Raw genomic sequence first — 12,124 nt, 5'->3', positions numbered from 1 at the left:
CAGGTTCTCTAACTGAAGTTGAAATGCCTCATCAATTCCAGCAGAAGGTGAAAAATTTAATTCAGCAGGATTAATTTCAAGTGGTCGCAATAAAAATGACATAGTTGCCTTGTTCTTTCTAAATTCCTCAAATCTCCCATTAAATGCAGATTGCATATTTACCACAATTTCTTTGGAAAAGGTTAAATTTATGGAATTATTATCAGCTTGTTATTGTTGATATTTCTTCAACATAGGAAAATGTAATAATGTGCTTTTCTCCAAGTCTGTCGCAAACAAATATAATTTTTGTTCAAACGATATCACTTCTTCTAAAAGCAAAACTGCTGTATTTCCCTTTCTCTGTAGTTTCTTATTAAGTGCGTTTAAATGGGAAGTCACATCCATCATAAAGTAGAATTTTTGTAAAATGTAAATAGAATGTAAAGAAGGATTATCGCATATGATTTCAAAGAGTTCAAACATGAAAGTATTAATTTTTTTCAGCATTGCATGTACTATATTCGATTGTAAAATATCCTCGACTTAATGTAAAATGTCCTTAATTTATTACAAATGCTAAATTTAGGATTTTTAGTTTCTAATTTAATAAATAACATTAATTTTGCATTATTCAAAAATAGATTGTTTAATAACGAAAAGAGCCACAATTATTCATTCAAAGAGCAGCAGGTTGCCGACCCCTGGTCTAGCAGATCAGCAGCCATCTGTCATAAAGAACATAAATCTTATATCTAGTACCATGAACTGGAACAGTCTGGCCTAGCAGAACATGCTAGCTCTACTAAGCAGTTTTTTTTTGGAAGAAAACTAATCTTTTAAAAAGAAGTAGATTCCTTATAGAATGCTTATATAAAGAGTTGTTGTTGGTTATTGCCTTTATGGGAAATATTATTACATCATTTTTTATGCAAATTCCTGATTATTATATTAGCGTAATTTTTTTTTTTAAATAATTGGGAATTTTATTGACTATCTGTTGTCCTATTAATGTTATAGTGACTCTTTTTGAAAATGATTCTTTAATTGTAATTTTATGTTGTGTTGCATTATCAATGTACCGAGGATACCTATGATACATAGACAAAAATTTCATACCTATGATATATAGACAAAGATCTGTACATGATATTTAATAATAAAATGTACGTATGGAAAGACAAAAGTGTGAAACCTATAAATTTCTGGTTACATGCTAAAAAACTATGTTGTCAATGTGAAAAATCCAAAACAGAAAAATCAACTAAAAAAAACTCAACATCCTGCTTTCATCTAGAACCCAAAGAATTTTCTTAAGGGCTTTTCACCTTGAAGGGTGGTAAAGTTTTATTCCACAAGATTTGAGTTTTTTTACTTTGCACAACAAGAAAGCCAGCTGAAAATACTCTCCTCACAGCCTTAGCTGCAGTAATTCAAACCAATCCTGTTTTTCTTTAGGTGTTTCCAATCTGTAGCCCATGGGCCTATCAGAAGTTGGAATGCAAACCTCCAAGTGTTGTTCATCTGAATAACAACAGATGAACATGATTCAAAAATCCTTATAACTTGTCCTTTATTTCAAAGTTTTGCTATTTCTTTACTCTCAATTTCTATTATATAATTTTCTGAGAAAACCTTTTTAACTACACCAATCACATTCATCAACACTAGAAATACACCCACACACCTTATCTATATTCTTAGCTTAATCCTCTTCTTATCAACTGTAATTACCAATTGTCCTCAAGAATGCTCAAGGGGATAAGGACAAATACCACTCCTGTCCCTGAGGTGTATCAGAAACTGCAATAAACAACAGTTCAACATGATTTGAAAATCTTTATAATTTTTTTTTTACTTGTGAATTAATATATATTTTATTACGTGCTCTGAGAGAGAGCATTCTTAGTAAGCTACAAATTACATACTTCATCCCCCATCCTGTCAACTATCTCTACAACTTGCCCAGGAGGATACTCAATAAGGTACTCTTGTCCCCAAGGCAGATCCCCCCCACACACACACACTGTGACTAAATTTCTTATACAACACCTTTATTTAGCAGCTTAAGCTTTACAGTTACAGTGAGCTAATAGGTACAATAATTTTCACTAATTATACATTGTAGTAATCAAGTGGTGGAATTATCTGTCCTGTTATCTATATCTAATCTATCAATCTGTTATGGTTTTGTTACTATTCAATTTTACAGTTTTCATCAGACACATCAGTCTTTAATCTCCCCCCCCTCTATATTGAAATAAAATACAGCAATCAAATATGTTGAACAAATAAAATCATCTATGTCAGAAATGTAATTAGTGGCAACATTAAGCTATGCTGATAACCTCTGTTCCAAAAATTGCTGACTGCATTATGTTCCCAGATTTATGTATGAAGTGTTTTTGAAGAACTGCAGTGAGATATTGGGATCATCTTTTTTTCCTTTTCTTCTGAGAGAGAAAGAGAGAGAGAGAGAGATAGTAATCATTTAAAAAAAAAAAAAATTAATAAAAATACCAATGAAATCCATCAATTCAGAAAATATTACTTTTATTTTTCAGTTTTGCACAAGATGGTGCAAATTCACCTAATGATCTGCAGAATAATTCCATGGGACACAAAATACATTTAGTTTGCTTAATTCTTGAGTTCCAAAACAAATACATTATAATAAGAGCAAAAAAGGAACAGATAATGAGAGAACAGTCAACAGTTCAAAAATTAAAACAAAAATACTATAAAAGTGACAATATGCACACAAAGTACAAAATTCAACCATAGCCTTCAGAATATTTTGCCACCTTCCTGATATTTTTTTTAATTACATTTATTCAACAAATATAAGAGGCACACATCAGTTATAGTGTATGGGGTGCAGGTGAAGATTGAGAAAGACTAAATCCATTTTCTTAAGGAGTTGGAGGTTGAAGTTGTTAGGAAACACGTTATGAGGAAGACTGTTGACAGAAGCAGACGGAATAAATGAGGAAGAGGAGAAGCAAGTTCGATATCATATTGCAGTTATATGGGCAGCTGCTTCTTTTAACAGGCTCAAGAAAGTGGGAAAATGATGCTTACCAGTTCACTTGAGCAGTGACCATGGAAGTACATACAGAGCAGAAATGGTGCATTTGTAAAAGAGGCTTAAGTGAGTGATGAAACAGCCATTTATGAGCTGAATTGCTCTCCTTTGGACAGCAATGAGAATTTTTAGGTGTACCCCCCCCCCCCAAAAAAATGTGTGAACTAAGTATGGGAGGATTTGTGTATGGTTAGTAGCTGGATGAGTGTAAAATAGCATCTTGAGCAGAAAAGAATGACTGGTTTTTTTAGATATTGAGGAAGTTACTGATGTGATTATGCCAGAAAATGCTGGAGGTAAATTTCACTCAAAGGAGAGAAAGCTGATCCTGACTAGTCATTTGTATATTACTGAGGGTAAGAGAAGATGAGCTGAGATACATTTTGCAAGAGAACAAGCAGGACTTTTGGTGACATTGAAGCTGGCCTGGTTATCCTTGCCCCCCCCCCCCCACTAAAAGATGGCATGGAGATCAGTGTTCAAGTGGTATGTTGAAAGAGTAGGACGAATAAAATGTACTGTTGTCAGCAGAGCAGTGGGTAGGATGAGCAGTAATGAGATAGGGTCATTTATGTATAGAAAAAAGAGGGTTAGTGATAGAATAGAGTCCTGAGGCACACTCCTGAATTGGTGGCAAAGCTTGAAAAGAGGATGCCATCCAGAGAAAGCTCAAAATTCAATTCAAATATTCCTTCTGAATGGATACACAGAAGGAGGTCAGTTTGCTAAACAGGCCTCAATGCCAAACACAATCAAAAACCCTGAAAATGTCAAAGGCAACAGAATGTTTCTGTAAAACTTTCCAATGCACATACCCACCCAGTGATGGATGACAGTCTAAGAGACCTTCCGTAACTCTAGAATGGCAAAATCCACAGTAGTGGTCACTGATTGATTAACTGGTGTGACTCCAAGAAGTGGGGAAGTTGAGTGTTGATAGCTTTCTCCATTATCCTGGAGAGGATTCAGGTAATAGTGATTGGTTGGTAGTTGGATGACAGGCTTTTATCTTGGAATAGTTGAATGTATATTTGCTTCCATGTGTTGGAATAAGTGCCAACTGAGTATAGAAAACTGAAGAGATGACAGAGAATAGGTGTTGACTCTGAAGCACAATGTCTGAGTACAACTGGAGAGATAAAATTAGGACCAGAAGACTTTAATGTCCAAGAGATTTTAGTATTATTCTCATGTCTGTTTGTCAAAAAAACAGAGGGCATATACAGTATTTAGTTACTGGCATGGTTGGAGGAAATATCCCTTCATCATCTATGCAGGAGTTGGAGGAAAAGAGTGATGCCAGGAGGTCAGGTTTAATTTTAGGTGCTGTAAGAGTAGTGCCCTCTGGGTTGAGAGAGAGGTGGAAGCGTAGGTGAGCAGAAGTTGTGTCTGATGACCTTTGCAAAGACCAGAAAGAACGGATTCCATCTGGGCAAGATGTGAATTTTCTGCTATTTGTCTTGATGGTAGAATGGGTTTCAATTTGCTGATGATTGTTTTACATTTATTTCCTGCTTCAGCAAAGGCTGAGTATGAAGTTGGGATTCTTGTTGTAAGCCACCTCCATACTAGCTGAAGTTTTTTCTTCATCTGCTTTGGTATGACTTCTGTTGAACTAGAACTTGGAAAGTGGATGAGAATTTTGGATAGAACAGGGAATAAAAAACAGTCATGCCAGTGGATAATTTTTGTGACTCACTTAGAGAAGGTCTTGGGATCAGAAGAGAAGATATAATAATAAAAACAAGAAGAGAAAAAGTAGAGGTTCTGAGGTCATCTCACTTGGTACCTTTGTGGTATCAAAGGACATAAGGTTGGAAGTGGGTGAAGGGAGGATGTTCTATGTAAGAGGAAACTTGCACAAGATTGTAATCTGAGTAATGCAAGTAGTGACATCTACAGTTTATCTGGAGGGAGAAGGAGTTTAAAACAGATCAAGAATATTAGAAGAGTGCAAAGAGTTATCAGGAATTCAGAGAGGGAGATGAATGATTTGCATTAGGTCACCATATATAGCAAAAATCGCCACATCGCATCTAGCATGGTCACTGGCATTGGTAAAGGAGAACTATTGGAATTAAGAAGATGACTTCACTATATGGATACCTAGATTGCAGAAGGTTGAGCTTCATATATATATATATATATATATATATATATATATATATATATATATATATATATATAGGAAGGTGAAGAGTTCAGAGTGGTTTAGGAATTTGGTCAATGCTAAATACATGAATGGGGCAAGGAAATCTTCAGCCAGAAAGACCAAAAGTAGGGGATTCTAAATTTGACACACTTTGATAGACAAATGTTGGACTGATCAAAGGCATAGGTGCTACCTTGTCAAAATAAATCATAAAGTGTGTAATTTGAGCAGTAAAGTTGGACTGTGGTTAATGTAGCTGCATTTTCGGATTCCATCAAGCAGAAGGTCTTGTCTGGATGTCTGTAAGTGGACATGAAAGTGACTACTTTTGATAGGGATTCTGGTATATTTTGAATATTGTGTTTATTTTGATAGGATAAGTTTTTAAGGGGGCCTGATTTTGATTGCAATGACATCATCGTTTGTCTGTTTAATTTTTGACTCATTGTTAGATAAAATGAAAGAGTAGGTACATGCAATGAGAGGAGATACTTCTGAACATGACACCCATACAGAGAACAAATCTCCTTGCAATAACGTGGATTTGACAATGCCTCCCACATACCACTACTTGGACTTCCTCTCCAGGCACAACCTGGCAGAGTATGTGAAAGCAGGATTATGCATCAGTTGATCGAGAAGCATTCTGAATTGTTACTGATGAGTGTGGATCCATGTACTATCAGGTGGCTGACCTGTGGTATCACTGTTTTTATTGATGATGCATCCTCATAACAGAGGACGTTCTAGGTCTTCATGTTTGCCATGCCCTTGAAAGAAATCTCTCACACTGCATGGATGAAAAAAAAAAAAAGGAAAAAAAAAAAGGGAGTGGGACAAGACAAAAACCATAACTCCTGCTCTGGAGGCCAAACATAGCAATTACCACTTCAGGCTTTCAATATGCATTACACAGGTGATGAAGGTCATCTATCACCTAGTGGATCTAGTTGGCATTTTCTTCAAACTAGAATGATATCCTTTTGCAGTGGGAATGCTTGCTGCTGCATTTTGTGGAAACAGGCTACACCATGGGAAGGCGGGGTGACTTGGCAAACAGAGAGGCTGTATAGTGAGCATCCCTGCTCATTAGTAGCTCCATTTATCTTCAATATTCTTAATTTAAATATTTTTAAACATAATTTAGCACTCTTAGATTTTTCTCTGTATTCTCTTAAAGCATCTGCCAACTTACTTGCATTCAATGTTTTCTTCTTTTCCAGGACTGCCACTTTAATTTCCTGCATCCACCATGGAGTTGTGATTTTTCTATTCCTGTAGATGACTTCACCAAATATCCCCCCTCCTCCCCCAAGCAGAATCAATCAATTTTTCCCTTAGAGTTTACCAACAAGATTCCAAGGTTTGGTTAATATTTGAATAGTTATGCCTGCCATTTGCCAATAAAAGCTTCTCAACTTTAATTCTTTTAAAAATTTTCTCACTTCCTATTTCAAATACCATGTATACTTTTTTTTTATCCTGAAGCAGTATGGAGATATTACTATTAACAATAATATAGTCAGTATGACCAATAATATAATCAATATGACTTATATTTTCTTGTGCCTTCTCTCCATGTGAATTTGTGCATATCTTTATGTTGAAATATGTTGTTAGTGATGACAAGTCCATGTCCTGAACAAAATCCACCAAGCGCTTACAATTATTACTTGCTTTGCTCTAACTATCAAATCTTCTCAAGAATTTTTTTTATGCCTGGATTCAACTTCTACTATGCTACTTAAATCTTCAACAAAGACTAGCTTTTTCATTTATTCATGTTAATTGTCTTCTCTAATGAAAATTCCACCATTTTTAACTATTCAAAACCTTCTATGAGATGATAGGCACAAATCAGTTTCATTCTCCAATTCTCCATTTTGAAATTTGCCCACATAACTCTACTATGAGGGTGCTTAATGGTCAAAACTATATAACTAAGAGAAGACATCCACATAGCATTTAAAGAAATGCGGAGAACCAATCAGGGCTTCTGACCTAATGTCCAAACCTCACCTTCCCATGGTGCACCCTGTTAGGTATCTACCTGGATACTGAACGAACAAGGATGGGCTGGCAATTTGGGATTTAGCCGACCAACTTGTATTCTTATTGGCCTAAACCAAATTAAAAAATGATGGTACGACATGACAGAATTTCATGCCAGCTGAGCATCGCCCGATTAAACAAGGCCCCCCGTTGTTTTTAGCAGGGAACCAGGGCAAACAGCGAAAAGTCAGCTACAGGAACAAATCCTAAAACCCACCCAAACTCAACATCACCAGAGCTCAAGATCAGTACTATCAACATAAGAAGCCTGAATAGCAAAGAAATGGGGCTAGCTGAGGAATTGGATAAGTACCAGATTAACACAATAGGGGTGACTGAAATAAAAAAGGCAAAAACAGGAGAGATCTTTTGAGCAATAAATACAAAATGTTATCACAATCATAATCAAGGAAAAGAAGGAGTAGCCATAGTATTCAACACAAAATACGAGGCTAAATCTTCTTGAATGGCAGGCTGTCTCAAGTAGAGTGATGTGGGCAAATATGAGAATGGGTAACTGGGCAATGACTCTTATTTGTGCCTATGGTCCCACAGAAGGTTCTACTAAGGTAGAAGTGGAGGAATTTTTTGATGCTTTAGAAAAAGCAACTGACACAATGAAAAAGGAAAAGTTGGTCCTCGTTGGGGATCTAAATAGCAGAGTAGGAAATGATTGTCAGACATACAAAAATATATTGGCAAAATTTGGAGAAAAGATCAAAGCTAATAATAATGGCAAATACCTGTTTGGATTTCTGCTCAGCACATGGACTGGTTATTACTAACACAATGTTCCAACATAAAAATATGCAAATTCACATGGAGAGAAGAGGCAAAGAATAAGAAAAGTCTAATTGACTGTTATTGTTGATAGTGATGTTTTCTCCCTGGTGCAGGACACCAGAGTGTAGAGAGGATTTGAAATTGGAAGTGATCACCATTTAGTCTTGAGCAGGATAAAATTGAACTTCATATTGAAAAGAAGGATGTGAAAGCAAGTTTTGAGATGAATCAAAGTTGAACAGCTCTCAAATGTGAACTGTAGACTAAAATACACAAACATTATTGAAGAAAAAATGAAAGAGTTTGAGAACAGGAACCAAACCTTGCAGATTTATTGGCAAAGCCCTGAAGAAAACACCGACTGATTTCAGCCAGAGAGGCATGTAGTGAGGTTGTCTGTAAGGATAGAAAAATCAGAATTCCATGGTGGACACAGGAAGTTAAGGAAGGTAGTGAAGCAAAAGAAGAAAGCACATCAAAAGTTCCTGACAAATAAGTCAGCTTGTGCTCTTAGAGAATACAGAGACAAATGTAAGAAAGCGAAACACTGTGTAAAACTAGCTTAACAAAAGTCATGGGAAGACTTTGGTAAGAACATAGAAAATAAATATCAAGAAGGTGCAAGATATTCCGAAGGTTGTTGAAGAATCTCAGAAATGGAGGAAAGAGTGCTGTAAAAGGAATTAAAGATGATAAAGGTAACATGACAAATGGAGAAAAAAGATATCCTTGAAGTATGGAGTAATTACTTTGAAAAGTTGCTAAATGAAACAATCAGTGACAGTAGTGGTATGCAATTAGGACTGCAAGAGGGATGCAATTAGGAATATATATCCATACTTGAAGTAGAAAAGGCCACAAAAGGCCTGAAATGTGGAAAGGCAGCAGGAGTAGATGATATTATTATTATTTGACACCTCCAGGGAGTCCAAAGACTCATTGAGGGGAGGGTACCTGCTCTACAACTCTGTCTCCACCATGCAATCCACCAACTGACCTCAACTACACCAACGCCATTTACCACTGACCACCAAAATTAGTTTTTCCATAGACAATCACAAACATCGATGCCCACGGCAGGATATGAACCCAGTCTTATGGCTGGAGAGCGGATATACACTTGGCCAGCCAGGCTGGCTAAATATTTGACCAGAAATGCTCAAGTATGGAGGTATAAAAGTATTACAGTGATTTCACTGCATAGTTCAGAGGGCCTGGACAGAGAGACCAATTCCAGATGATTGGAGTAGAGCTCTCATAGTACCCATATATAAAAAGGGAAATAAAACTGAATGTAAGAATTACAAAGGTATTTCTCTACTGAGTGTTCCTGGTAAGATTTATGCCAGTGTACCTGAGAAACAGTTGAGAAGAATTGTGGAAGAGAAGCTTGGTGAAGAACAAGCTGGATTTAGGCCAAATAGAGGCTGTCAGGATCAGATTTTCACTTTACGACAAATAGTCGATAAATCATGGGAATATATAAAAGATCTGTATTTAAGTTTCGTAGATCTGGAAAAGGATTATGACAAGGTGCCAAGAGAGAAGCTTTTCAAAATGCTACGGTTGTATGGTGTCAGTGGGGCATTATATCAAGCAATACTCAGTCTTTATTTGAGTTGTAGGTCAAACAGTTAAAACTGAAGGAAGATGGTTTAATGTTAAATCTGGTGTCAGATAAGGCTGTACATTATCCAATCTGTTATTCATTATCTAGATCACATTATGAAGGAAAGTGATATTAAACCTGATATCAAAAGTGGATGATGTTATACTTCTAAATAAATCTGCTACAAGTTTCCCTGACTAAATTGAATAACTGTTGTAATAGAGATGGTATGAAGGTCAGCATTGTCTGCGCAGTTAGCCTAGTGGCTTTGCGACCACATGCCTCTGGGAAGGTGTGCCCCAGGTTCGATTCCCGTCGATGACGTGAGGAGCTTAAGGATCTTCCTCAGCCATAGCCAAGTTAGCCGGTCTTGGGCGTGGACAGCGGGGTTTTTTCCGCCAGTTTATCTGGGGTTTTTCATCCCACCAGAAGGCAAACTGGTCCAGTGAACATACAGTGAACATAACTGGCATAGCTTGACGAATACTGACCCAGCCATAGGCCTGATTCGTCAAGCTATGCCAGTTCCAGAGCCCGGATAAAATTTGGGGGAACTTTAAGGTCAGCATTAAAAAGATAAAGACAATGAAGATAAGCAGGAACATTGAAAATATCAACTTCATTATTAATGGAGAACCTATAGAACAAGAGAAAAATTTCATCTACTTAGGCACGATTTTTAGTAAAGATAGTAAATTAAATATGGAAATAGACAACAGAATGAACAAAGCTGGTATGGTAGGAAGTCAAATGAATAAATCTATATGGAATAAGAGAGAAATTGGCCAAACCACTAAATTAGCTATATACAAGACAGTATTCAAGCCAATTTTAACTTATGGATCTAGAGCTGGGTCAAAAGTAAAACACCTGACCAAAGACTAGAGAATGCAGATATAACAGTCCTGAGAAAGATCAGGGGAATGAACAGTATAAATGGCAGTATCATATAATGAGGACATTAGGGAAGAACTTGACATTATTAGCATCCAGGAATACGTTAGCAGAGCTAACGTATTCCTGGATGCTAATAATGGAATACGTTAGCAGAGCTAGTCTCAGGTGGTATGGTCACTTAAATAGAATGGCAGAGGAAAGATTAGCAAAACAAGTGTTCTCTGCCAGGTTGGCAGGAAAACAACCCAGAGGAAGACCAAGATATAGGTGAATTGATACGGTGCAAAGTGCTTTAGATGATAGAAATATAAGATCTGATAATGTTGGAGTCTTGACAAGTAACATATTTGGAGGAAAATTGTAGATAGGAAGTTAGTAATGATGTAAATTTTTCATGTAGTACTATCATATCCTGTACACTCCTTGAGGGTATATATCAGGAATTTGATGATGATAAACTCTACTATGAAAGTGCCTGCAAGAAGTTTATTTTTCACATTTGGTTTTGAATGCTATTGCTAGTTACTGCCTGAATATAATATTCTATATTAATTATTTAGCAGGATTGCACCTGTTTTAGCCTTCTTCGGCCTGATCAACATCTTTTTCACTGAGTGGGTGGCTGTTAGAGGGCAGAAGATGCAGTAAACATGTAGTGATTTTCCTGCTGAAAGGAGAGTTCTTTTTGAAGGTATTTACAATAATTAGATCAATCTTTCTATGTCATTCTATTTATTTGTAAGGATCACACACTTAATTGTGCAATTTTCAAAAACTTTTATTTTTGTTTTGTTGTATTCTGGAAAGTTGTGGGAATTTTTTCACTTGGTTATACTATAAACTAAAGATACCAAGAAATTATATACTTGGTTTAATCCATTATCCAAGTGTAAGCAAACAAAAGTTTGCACCTGAAGTATTTTCAGAACTGAGGTAACTCGTATAAAGAAGCTAAGACTTTGCATCACTTTTGGGTCTGGTTTCCACTGAAGAGACCTCAATAGAAGTCAAAACCAGTCTGAGTAGTGACCCTTGGCATAATGCATAGCATTATACATGTCCGCAAGGAGATATGCTTTGCATTATGGGATACTAAGGCAACTGATGTGAAATTTTATCTTCTTTATACGAGTTGCCCCAGTCCTAAAAATACTTCAGGCGCAAACTTTGTTCTGCTTACACTTGGATAAAGGATTAAACAAGTATATAATTTCTTGGTATCTTTAATTTATTGTATTCTGTATTGCATGCCATGGAACAATGGGTACAACAATGGTAGGAGATTTCAACATGCATGATTTTGTTTGCTGCAGCATGCACACAATGCATGCCCTTCATAGAACCAGCGTTTAAGAAAGAAGAATGAAATTCGAGAGCAAGTTTTTTGTAAGTGTTTCGATAGTGATTGCCAGAAGTGTGAGGAGAGCAAGAAGAACAATAGTGATGAATCGAAAGATGAAATGTATGAAAATGACATTGGTAATGTTAATGTTGCAAGCAATATGAGTGACTACAAGAATGAAAAGGTGGAAAATGGAAAAGGTAGTGCATTTATGTGGAGTTCCTC

At 36.3% G+C, this 12,124-nt stretch overlaps 1 protein-coding gene across 7 annotated transcripts in view; it reads right to left on the bottom strand.

Moving 5' to 3' along the window:
* Positions 1-12,124, bottom strand: part of LOC150106647 (glutathione S-transferase C-terminal domain-containing protein) — a 300,229-nt gene that overhangs the window by 28,360 nt on the left and 259,745 nt on the right. For 2 of the 7 annotated variants that reach the window (XR_016548323.1, XR_016548324.1), the window contains exon 16: positions 1,667-1,782. The exons of the other annotated variants lie outside the window; for them this stretch is intronic. The gene's annotated coding sequence lies outside the window, so the exon portion shown is untranslated. The remainder of the gene's footprint in view (positions 1-1,666; positions 1,783-12,124) is intronic. 7 annotated transcript variants of the gene reach the window in all.

This window comes from Typopeltis vanoorti, chromosome 5, assembly GCF_054136105.1.
Source record: "Typopeltis vanoorti isolate ZY-2024b chromosome 5, IOZ_Tvanoo_1.0, whole genome shotgun sequence".
NCBI classification, from domain to species: Eukaryota; Metazoa; Arthropoda; class Arachnida; order Uropygi; family Thelyphonidae; genus Typopeltis; species Typopeltis vanoorti.
The sequence above is the reverse complement of the archived record's forward strand: the minus strand, read 5'-3'. Positions and strand labels throughout refer to the sequence as shown.